We start from the raw sequence: 12239 nt of genomic DNA on the forward strand, positions 1-12239 counted from the left end.
TGTACGTGCATAATATAACATAAAATTGCATAAAAATTAAATCTTGCAAATGAAACATGCATGAAACACCATAATACTCCATAGCCATGCAAAAATATAAAAAGTCCTAACTCCTCTAAGTCAGAAGTGTTTTACCTAGCCTCGGAATACGAGGAAAGAGTCGGGGAAGTGTTTGAGAGTCGGGTGACTCGGTGGAACCCTTAAAAGGGTATTCGGGCGCAAGGGTGGACGTGCACGGGCGTTGGTGGGCACTGACAAGCGCTGGTGTTGGGCAAGGACGTGCGCGGGTGACGGGCGCGGGCGTGCGCGGATGGCGGGCACGGACGGGCGCGGGTGACGGCGCGGGCGTGCGCGGATGACGGGCGCGGGCGTGCGCTGGTGAGGGGCACGGGTGTGCTGGTGAAGGGCGCGGGTGGCGCTGGATGATGAGCACGGGAGTGCGCGGGTGGCGGGCACGGGTGTGCTGGTGAAGGGCGCGGGTGGCGCTGGTGACGAGCACGGGCGTGCGCGGGTGACCGGCAAGGGTGTGCTGGTGATGGGCGCGGGTGGCGCTGGATGACGAGCACAGGGGTGCGCGGGTGACGGGCACGGGTGTGCTGGTGAAGGGCGCGGGTGGCGCTGGATGACGAGCACGGGCGGGCGCGGGTGACGGGCGCGGGTGACGGGCGCGGGTGTGCTGGTGATGGGCGCGGGTGGTGCTGGATGACGAGCACGGGCGTGCGCTGGTGACGGGCGCGGGTGTGCTGGTGATGGGCGCGGGTGGCGCTGGATGACGAGCACGGGCGTGCGCGGGTGACGGGCGCGGGTGTGCTGGTGATGGGCGCGGGTGGCGCTGGATGACGAGCACGGGCGTGCGCGGGTGACGGGCGCGGGTGTGCTAATGATGGGCGCGGGTGGCGCTGGATGACGAGCACGGGCGTGCGCGGGTGACGGGCGCGGGTGTGCTGGTGATGGGCGCGGGTGGCGCTGGATGACGAGCACGGGCGTGCGCGGGTGACGGGCGCGGGTGTGCTGGTGATGGGCGCGGGTGGCGCTGGATGACGAGCACGGGCGTGCGCGGGTGACGGGCCCGGGTGTGCTGGTGATGGGTGCGGGTGGCGCTGGTGACGCTCGGTGACGGACGTTGGTGACGCCCGAGGGTTGCGCTCAGTGACGCTCGGTGACGGACGCTGGTGACGCTCGAGGGTTGCGCTCGGTGACGCTCGGTGACGGGCGCTGGCTACGCTCGGTGACGGACGCTGGTCACCCGAGAGCTCCAACTAGTCCCGAGATGCGGGATGGGACCTTCAAGAGTCGGGTTGGACCGTTGATGGGTCGGTTTTGAGCTGTTTTCCGTTGAACAGACCCGAATGGCATCAAACAGACCCGGCTGAAATATTGGACAGACCCGATTGGCACAAGTCGGGTCGGACGTCGCCACGGAGGCTCCCGATGGAATTTTGAGGCAAGGTCAGTGGCTCCTGACTCCTAACTGACCCCCGGAGGTGACTGTGGTGGTCGTTTGGTCCCAGAGTTATCGGGTCGACCCGTACAGCCCTGCAAAGATGACGGAAAACAGAGTACGTCTGGAAATTCGGACCCGTCTGGCACCAGTCGGGTCGGACGTTGCTACGGAGGTTCCCGATGGAATTTTTGAGCAAGGCCAACGGCTCCCGACTGCTAACTCACCTCTGGAGGTGGCTGTGGTGGTCGTTGTCCGAAAAGAGTCTCGGATCGACCCGATATGCAAGAAAACCGCACAAACAGTCAGAAATTTCGACCCGACTGGGCAGTCGGGCTGTTTCTTCTTCCTGGGGTTAAACCGACGGGTTTTTCTTGGATTTCTTGACTTCTTGACACCCTAGGGTTGTGTGGGGAGGTGTTTGATGGGTTTTGGTAGCTCAAACCGACTTGGAAAGGCTTGAAACCCGGTTTGACATTTTTTACCCGAGAAGGACCAAATCTGTCCAGATTTTGTTCAAGGCTGGTTCTATGGCTTAGAGGCTTCAAACTTAAAATCTAAGTTCAGAAATGGATAGAGGGGCTCGAAAACATGTGGGATATGAAGTTTGGTAAAGTTTGGATTCAAGCCGGGATGGATTCCGACTTAAGACTTTGCCCGGTTTTGCTTGGTTTTGCTTGCTGGAAATGGCTGAAGCTTGCTGCGGTTTGCTATGGAGTTTGAGAGCTTTTGAAGAGTGAGAAATGCTAGAGAGAGAGTGTTTTTAAGGTCTCCTTAAGTTAATGACATTTGGACAATATATAGAAAAGCTTAAATGCAAGATTAGTGAAGAAAAGTGCAATTAGGGCCATGGATTAGTGAAATCCGAATTTCTTAAGGAAATATCAAGCTCAATCCTCATCCATTGCATTAATGGAGAAGAGATAAGAGCATTGATGGCTTGGATGGGAAGTTGGAGTGTTGAATTGAAACACTTAGATATTTTGCAAAAGGAAGACAAATGCAAGTTGTCTTCTTGGCTTGAAGAAGAAGATGACAAGAGACATGGAGGGCAATGGGCATGGGTGAGGCGGCAATGAGTTGGCCGTGGGTCCCACGGGTCGCGAGGTAAGTTCGGGCCAAAGTTCGGGTCTCGATTGGTCGCGCATTCGAAGTTCGTGGTTCGAATTGAACATCGAATTGTCGATATACGCGAGAAAACGGAGTTAATGAGCCCGAGATTGACATTTTTCATGGAGAAATGTCCCGGATGTGTGCGAGGCTCGGAATCCGGTTTTGCTCATTGCAAGTGACCAGGGCGAAGTTGTCCGCTTCTGACAGCATATCTTGTGTCCGCATCTCACGTTGGTCATTTTGACATAAATTGTCAGACAACGTGAACAATTATCCCTTAAGCCGGTAATGCTAACGTGGGGCCGGAGACGTCCTAGGAGGTCGAAACTGGATTTCTCAGGACGATTTCTGAGTTGCTTGGGCACTCCGGAGATTACTGTAATCTCTGTTTGTCGAGATCAAACCTCCAAGGACTTGAAAAGTGTATCTGAGACCTCTAAAGCACTGTTTGAGAGATCTAGATGAGTTGTGTGAATTATTCCGACGACTCCACATTGAGCCTTAAGAAGGCTAGCATTGTGTAACGTAAGCATTCGGCGTCAAATTTCCCCAAAGAGGACCTCCGGATATGGATTTCCACTGAAAATGGTCATTTCCGCTCTTCGGAGGTTACTCGGGAAACCGCGAAGGGTTTTGCTGTCTGTTTTGCCCAATTGTGAATGTCTGCTAGAGTTTTCTGGGCAATGCTGTATGAACTTCGTTTGCCGTAATTCCATCAGACCCTTCTCCGGCTATGCTCTTCTGAAGAGGGGTATGCTTGTTTTGCCGTTCGGAAGTCATTTGAAGTGTCTGTGTGACTTCCAAAAGACAATCTAAAGCGTTGTTCCTACTCTGTGTGCTGATGGGGCATGGCCGCGTCTAATATTTGGAATTAACTTTTCTCCAGGAAACCGGCATTTTTGGATTTCCACTGAAAAGTTGTCTGTATACAGAAAGTTGTTCTGTATAGAACAGATGATTTGCAAAATGCCTTTGGGGACACTTTTCATCTATTTGGCACTGGTGTGGATTTTTGGAGTCCAATATTCACTATCTTCCGATGACCGAGCGAACTATCGGAAAATAGTGCCGTCCGTGTAATACACTGAAAACGCCGGTTTTGGACATTGTTGAGTTCTTTGGTCGCTCTGTTCCCCTTTGGTGACCCCTAGAGTCCTTCTGTCATGTCCATGGGCCATTTGCTCAATTTTGCCAACTTGAGGATGAATAGTGATTTCTTGCTCTGCCGAGCCGTTTTCTGTATTCTGCTCAAGTCGTGGCTTGGGTCATTGCTAATATCATTGTTTGGAATGGTGAGCCAAAATGGGGTGCTGACACCGTCCAAATCATTGAGAATGATTGCCCCCCCCCCCGTCAAAGACTTCTTTAACGATGAAGGGACCGTCGTATTTGTAAGCAAACTTGCCCCTGGAATCAGGGGAGATATGCAAAACTTTCCGCAGGACGAGGTCACCGGGGCTGAACTCGCGGGACGAACTTTCTTATTAAAAGCTCGGGCCATTCTTTGCTAATAGCACTGACCGTGGCAAAGTGCTGTTAGCCGCCTCTCAGCAATGAGATTAAGCTGTTCGTAGCGTTGCTTCGTCCATTCTGCTTCCTTGAGCTTGGACTCGGCAAGGACACTCATAGAGGGAATCTCTACTTCGATTAGAAGAACTGCTTCCATGCCGTAGACCAAAGAATACGGGGTTGCTCCAGTGGACGAGCGGATAGAAGTCCGATACGCCAAGAGTGCGAACGGGAGCATCTCGTGCCAGTCTTTGTAATTCACTGTCATTTTTTCGATGATTTTCTTTATGTTCTTGTTTGCTGCTTCTACCGCGCCGTTCATTTGTGGACGATACGGAGAGGAGTTGCGGTATAGGATCTTGAACTGTGCACAAAGCTCGTCAATGAGCTTATTATTCAAATTCTTGGCGTTGTCTGTGACAAGTGTCGCAGGGACCCCGTAACGTGCGATAATGTCGCGTTTGAGGAAGCGTGCCACGGTCTTTGCAGTGACCGATGCAAGGGTGATAACTTCGATCCATTTGGTGAAGTAATCGATAGCTACCAGTATGAACAAGTGCCCATTGGATGCTTTGGGGTTAATAGGACAAATCACGTCCATGCCCCACATTGAAAAGGGCCACGGAGCAGCCATTGGATGCAGCTCGTTGGGTGGTGCTCTGATCTGATTCGCGTAAACTTGACACAAGTGACAATGCCTGACATGTTTGACGCAGTCAGTCTCCATGGTGGACCAGAAATACCCGAGTCGCATGAGCTTCTTTGCTAGCATGAGCCCGTTCATGTGAGGTCCGCAATTTCCCTCGTGCACTTCTTCCATGAGGCGTTATGCCTCATTCTCATCAACACGCCGAAGCAGTGTGGCATCGAATGAACGGCGGTAGAGGGTCTCACCACTCAGGAAGAAATTTGCTGCAATGCGCCGAAGAGTCCTCCGGTCATGTCGATCGGTGAATGCTGGGAATTGACCCGTTTGTAGCAAGTGTTTAATGTCTGCATACCACGGTTTGCCGTTGACAGCGTCGATTACATCGCAATGGGCAGGGCCCTGAGCAATCTCAAACTCGAGGGGCTCGATGAGATTCTCTTTTGTGATGCTAACCATGGAAGCGAGCGTTGCGAGTGCATCGGCGAACTGGTTCTTCATGCGCGGTGTGTATGTAAATGAAATGTCCTTGAAGTTCTCTGTCAAGTCTTCGAGGTACTCATGATATGGCACCAGTTTCGGATCTTTCGTCTTCCACTGTTTGAGTGTCTGAAAGATTGTGAGCATAGAATCTCCAAACACTTCAAGCTCCTTGACTTTGAGGTCGATCGCCGCCTGCAAGCCGAGGATACATGCCTCATATTCGGCTATGTTGTTGGTGCAGGGGAAATCAATCTTCGCTGCAACAGGGAAATGACGCCCTTCCGGGGATATCAGCACTGCACCAATACCTGACCCGGTGGAATTGACTGCACCATCAAAGTACATCTTCTATCTAGTAATTTCCTCCTCACCACTCATTTGGAGGATTCCTTCGTCTGGAAAGTCAGAGTCGATTGGTGTGTCATCGACAATTGGGAACTCTGCTAGATGATCTGCTATCGCTTGGCCCTTCACTGATGTGCGCGACACATATTCGATGTCGTACTGCATCAGTTGGTAACGCCATTTTGCTATATTCCTCATGGAGGACGGAGTGCTAAGTAGATATTTCAAAGGATCTGTCTTCGACAGCAGGCGAACAGTATGGTAGAGAGTGTATTGCCGGAGTCTTTGCATGACCCACACAAGTGCGCAACACATTTTCTCTATCTCAGGGTAATTGGACTCCCCTTCAGTGAACTTTTTGCTTAAATAATAAATTGCTCGCTCTGCGTGAGAGGAATCGTCCTTTTGCCCTAACATGCATCCGATGGATTGTCGGCGTACCGTCAGGTACAGAATGAGAGGACGATCCGGTGAGGGTGGAACCAACACCGGCGGCTGAATTAGATATGCCTTGATGATATCAAAAGCTTTCTGACACTCGTCATCCCATTCGACCGCTGCACTTTTGCGAAGCAAACGGAAGAGTGGTTGGCACTTATCTGTCAAATTTGCAATGAAACGCGCAATGTAATTCAGCCGTCCTAAGAAGATCCTTACTTCACGCACTGTTGATGGAGGGGGCAATTTCATGATCGCTTTAACCTTGTCGGGGTCGACCTCGATGCCTTCCTCACTAACTATAAACCCTAACAATTTCCCTGACTTGACGCCAAATGTACATTTTGCTGGGTTAAGTCGGAGTTTATACTTCTTGAGACAGTCGAACAGTCGCTTGAGGTTAACCAAATGATCTTCTCCTTCTTTGGACTTCGCAATCATGTCGTCGACAGAGACCTCGATCTCTTTATGCATCATGTCATGAAAGAGAGTGACCATTGCCCATTGATAGGTTGCCCCGGCATTTTTGAGACCGAAAGACATGACCTTGTAGCAAAATGTACCCTATATCGTGATGAATGTGGTTTTGACTTTATCCTCCTCGGCCATCTGAATTTGATTGTATCCAGAGAAACCGTCCATGAAGGAGAATTGTGTGTGGCGTGCTGTATTGTCCACCAAGACATCGATGTGAGGCAGCGGTAAGTTATCCTTTGGGCTAGCCCTATTGAGATCTCGGTAGTCGATGCAGACTCTGACTTTCCCATTTTTCTTCTCCACTGGAACAATGTTCGCTGCCCATTCAGAGTAATTGCATACCTCCAAGAATCCCGCGTCTACCTGCTTGATGACCTCTTCCTTAATGCGTAAGAGAAGGTCAGCTCGTTGACGTCGCAAGTGTTGGCGCTTAGGTGGGAATCTTTCAGTGTCGAGTAGAAGGAAATTCTTTACGATTGAGGGGTCTAGGCCTGGCATATCAGCATAGGACCAAGCAAAGATCTCCTGATACTCTGTTAAGAAGTCAATCATTCGGGCCCTCTGTACAGGGTCAAGTCCAGTCCCGATTCTAAGGGTGCGTGGTTCTTCTGCATTGCCTATGTTGATGTCTTCGGTTGGCCCGACGGAAGTGAGTTGGTGGTTTTCGAGACGATGCAAACTCTCTTCTATCTCTGGCACGTGACCGTCCTTGTCAAGTCCTTCCCCGAAGTATATGGGTAGGGACTTTCCGAGGTGTGTTTCGAGTGAATCCGAATCGTTATATCCGTGATTTGGATTCGATTGGAGCCTGGACATGAAAGTGAATTGTTTTAGAAATTAAAGATGCTAGAAGTAAGTGCAGGAGAGAGAATTTAGACACAGGAAATCAAAAAGCACGCAGGGATTCTATTAACAGGCCATAACAAAAACCCCTCTTCTGTCATGTGGCTTATGGCGTTGCCGACATGCAGGTAGCATTATATATAAAGACCGTCTTACACATCGGCAACTATCGCCGAGTAGAGCGGAACTGAAGTCCAGTTGGTAAGCTCCTCATCCTCCCGTACAGGGCGGATATGAACCTTAGAAGATGTCTCCTCAGTGACGGCATATATGGCTGGCAAAGCCAAAAACGCTTCAACTGCATCCGAAGAGAAGTCATCTGTTTCAGTGATCGGGCTCTCGGAGGTGCCTCCCATGATTTGCGGTGGTGCTGCAAAAAACTGTGAGAGCGGTGGAACCAGAATGCCCCTACATAGCTTTCCGTAATATGCAGCAAGGCGGTGTAGATGTTTTCCACAACGAGCTTGCATGATCTCATGACAAGAGGGGCGAAAGCCGAGTCCCCTCCTATTGCGGTATTCCTCCATTTCAATCGGTCAAAGGATTCCCTGTGCACGTGCCCCGAGTCCAGTTCCAAGGACATAATTGTTCTTCAAGAGAACCTTTCCAATCATGCGATCAGTTCGTGATGGACTGACCTCTCCGTAGTCTCGAATTACGGAGATCGTGTCGAAAGAATGGAAGGGGAGATTCTGGTCTTCTCCAATGCTGATATAAGGATGGCCGTTTCTTTATAGACTGCGTAATCTTCCTCGCCGTTGACAGTGATGAGTTTGCTTTCGGCAAAGAATTTCAACTTCTGGTGCAATGATGAAGGAACGGCGCCGGCGGCGTGAATCCATGGCCTTCCGAGTAGGAGACTGAAAGCATTGGGTATTTCAAGGATCTGGAAGGTAACAGAGAATGAGCAAGGACCTACATCAATTAGGAGATCAATTTTACCGTTCACCACTCTCTTAGAGCCGTCAAAGGCTCGAACGGTGGTCTTGCTTGCACGAATGCGACTCATGTCCACGTTCATCTGTTTCAACGTGGAGATGGGGCAAACGTTAAGAGCAGAGCCGTTGTCGATCATGACTCGACCAAGGACGTGGTTGTTGCACTTGCAAACTATATGCAATGCCCGCAAGTGTCCTTGTCCTTCCGAGGGAATTTCGTCTTCCGAAAAGGAAATCTGATTCGAGAAAAATAGAGTTCACCGTCTCCTCGATTCTATCCGGTGCAGTATCTTTCGGGACTTGTGCCGCAGTGAGAACTTTCAGCAAAGCGTTCCGATGAGGTTCGGAGTTCAAAAGCAATGCGAGCAGCGATATATGAGCTGGTGACTTGCTCATTTGCTCGACCACTTTGTATTCGCTTGCTTTGATCACCTTCATGAAAGCTTCGGCTTCTTGACCGGTGACCTTCTTTGTAGAGAGTGACACGGTTGAGAACTCAGTAGCGGGAGCCTTTCCTTTGTCAACAGGCTCTGGACCCTGATAAACCCGTCCTGAACGCGTGATTCCCATCGCGCTCATTTCTAGTTCTGCACTGGCAACCTCGCTCTCATATGTCCAGGGAACTCGGCTATCGTGATAAGGCTCCTTTGCAGGAACTTCGATAACGAACGGGATGGGAGCGAATGCGACTTCTACTGGAGCATAGTTAATGGCAAATGGAGTTGAGGCCTTTTGCGAGTCTTCTTCCTCATCAATAGCAGCAATGCTAATCATGTTCACAAAAGGTCCTGAACCTGATCCATGATCAGGAAGAGGATTTGCACGGACATTCGGCGGCTTCACCTCATTAAAGGAGATTTGTCTTGCATCAATCATCTCCTGGATTTTATCCCGGAGTCTCCAACAAGTATCCAGAGTGTGACCAGGAGCACCTTGATGAAATTCACAGCGAAGATTTTGCTTATGCATGGACGGATCGAAATGGGGACCGGGTGCTTCTGTTTTGATCTTGTTGCCTGCAAGGAGCTGTCTGAATATGTGAGAGGGAGGAGCTGGTAAATTGGTGTATTGCTTGCATGAACGCGGTTGAGCAGCACTGTCTTGTTGAGTTCTAGGAGCTGGAACACGTTGAGCCGGCTGAGGAGGTCTCGAAGCCGGGGGTCTAGCTTGTTGAACTTGAACAGGAGCGTACTGTTGCGGAGGTTGCGACTGGATAACAGTTGGCGAGGTTGAGAAATAAGCTTGCGGCGTTTGATGAGGTTGCACATAATGCACGGGATGCGCATATGCCTGAGAAGCCGGTAATGCAGGGCTGTAGTCCATCGAAATTGGCTGTGGAGCTTGATGTCCAGAATTGACGATGCCAATAGTCGCGTCTTTGCCTCTCCTGGATATTCCAGCGGTTTGTTTCTTCGGTGTCTCTCCATCCTTCTTCCTTGACGGGCCTTCAATTCTTCCTAGCTTAACACCCATATCCAACTTCTTTCCTGCCTTAATCAGGTCTGAGAAAGAGGAAGTATGAGCCAGGAGATGTGAGTAATATGCGCCTCTGAGCGTAGAATGAAACAGTTAAACTTGCTGTCGCTCAGTGATTGGAGGAATGTTCTTTGCCGCTTTTCCCCTCCATTCCGTTGCGTATGCTTCGAAAGTTTGACTTTCTCTCATCTCTGTCATGCTAAGATCAAGAAGAGTAGGAGGTGTCTCTGCACAGAATCGGTACTGGTCGAGGAATTTCTGAGAAAGATCTGTCCATGTAGGGATGTCACCGGCTTTCAGGGTCATAAACCAATCTAGCGCCAATCCCGTAAGACTGTCTTGGAATGTCTGGATGACAAATTCCTCGTAATCCCAATACGAAAGCATTTTGCTATGATAGTGACGGAGATGATGCCGAGGGTCTTTGGTCCCATCGTACCTCTTAAAATCTGGAATCTTGATCTTAGGGGGCAACAACATGCCCGGAAAGAGATTCCAGTCACTGTCACCGAAGTCAGGACGGGACGTGCCTGCTTGGAGGGCTCGAATGGTTTCCTCCATTCTCTTCATTCTTTTCTCCTGTTCATTTTCAGGAGGAATGTTCGTTGGTAGAACTGCAGGAGCGGCATGAGTAGGCGTGCCTGGTTCAGTGGGGGGAATATTTAGAGGCGGTGGAGTTTGGTAGGAAAAGCTCATTTGGGTTTGTGGAGCTTGGAAGGAAAAAGGTTCCGCAGTGGGAGCAGGGATTTGTGTGATCGCGACTGGAGGAACCGTCGGTGGTGGAACGGTGTAAATTGGAGGTTGAGTAGGTATGGTGAGCGGCGGCAAAGTGAGCATCGCGGGATCTGTTGATAGGAATGCCGCGGGTGGAAACGGCACTGATGTAGGAGCCGGTGGTGGTGGCATAGGATCACTGACTGGGCTGACTGTCGGCACATATGTCATTGCTGAAAAAGACATATCTTCGCTATCCGTCACATAAATAGGCGGGTCGATCGGATTCAGGTGAACAGTTGTCCTGCGTTCAGGAGGTGGAGTGTGGCTCGAGGAAGCTCGGTTTTGATCCCGAAGCATAGCCATGAGCTCTGTCATATTGGTATTCATGTTGGCAGCCAATTGATTAACCATCCCTTCGAGTGCGGCAAAACGCACGGGATCGACAACATTGGATGGCGCCTGTGCAGGAGAAGGGAGGTGCGTTGGAAGAACACCAGAATACGCTATAGATGCTGGAGATGACATCACGTGCGTGTCTTGCGGAAGGGAGTGTGCCGGCATTAGTGGTGCGTCTTGCTCCGAGATAACGGGTTGTTGCTCTTCGGCCATTCTTCTGCGTGCACGAGTAGGATATCGATGTGACGCCAGTTGTTAGTACTTGTATGTACAAGTGTATAAGTGTAATTGTTATGTGTTGATCATCTTCAAAATGTAAATGACAATGTATGAATGCATGAGATGCATGAGTTTAAAAACACTAATGCCATTATATCAGTTTGATTCACGTTTCACAATTTACAAAGGCAGTCTGTTTGAAAAGGAAACATAAACATTAAACCGACAACTGTTACAACCCGTAGCTGAGTGAGCGCTACGCGGGTTCTATACAGGCAAAAACGCTCAGCAACTGAGCTCAAGGATTGGAGATCCTGCGCGCTCTTGCCTGCGCTCGATCCAACGTAGCGCTCAAACGCGCTATCTCCCTGTCTTGGCTCACTACGCGTGCACGAGTTTGAGCCAACTCGCTCTGAAGCTCTCTGTGATCAGTGAGTTCTGCACGAATATCCACAAGCTCACAGCGAAGACGATCTCGCTCTGCCCTAATGACCAGCAGCTCTGTGCGCACGGCTCCTTGGACTGAGCTCTCTGCATCTGGAATGTCTGCCTGCGGTGTCTGCAGCATCTGTGGCATGCGTAGCCGACGAACAGGTGCGAATCCATACGGATGGAACTGCATCACATACGCTGCTGTAGCTGAGAAAGCTCGCTCCTCATCAGTGGGATGCTCTGGGAAGTACAGTTCCTGGACGATGCGCATGCTCCATAAGCGTCGGACCTCTCTAACCCGTAGAATCCTATCCGGGAGTGAAATTGTGGTGTTTGCCTACCTGAAGCGGTGTGAAGTGCGATCTGCCTCTATAGGAATATCTTGTAGCCCACCGAGTTGTCTGATGACTCGGGCTGGAAAGATAAGTGTGCTCCCTAAATGACTGATTAAGGAAAGTCCTATAACTGAAGGACATCCAATGATCATGGGACCGCCAAGATTCCAACGTGTAGTCCATAAAAACTGTGCTGGGGTGAGCTCTTCAGTAAACCGCATCCAGTCGGTGTAGTTACGGTCGGAGGGTCGAAACACATGAAGTAAACGAGCGATGAGTGAGCGCTCGTCGGTGATACATGGAAAAGGATGGGATAAGCCGAACGGCCTAATGTGTGCTAGAAGCCAAATCTGAAGCAGATGTGGGGATCCTCTCATCCTGCCCCGTCGATTCTCTCGTACATAGTCAAGAGACCGAATGGTCTCTGCCAA

This window comes from Punica granatum, chromosome 3, assembly GCF_007655135.1.
Source record: "Punica granatum isolate Tunisia-2019 chromosome 3, ASM765513v2, whole genome shotgun sequence".
In the NCBI taxonomy this organism is placed as follows: Eukaryota; Viridiplantae; Streptophyta; class Magnoliopsida; order Myrtales; family Lythraceae; genus Punica; species Punica granatum.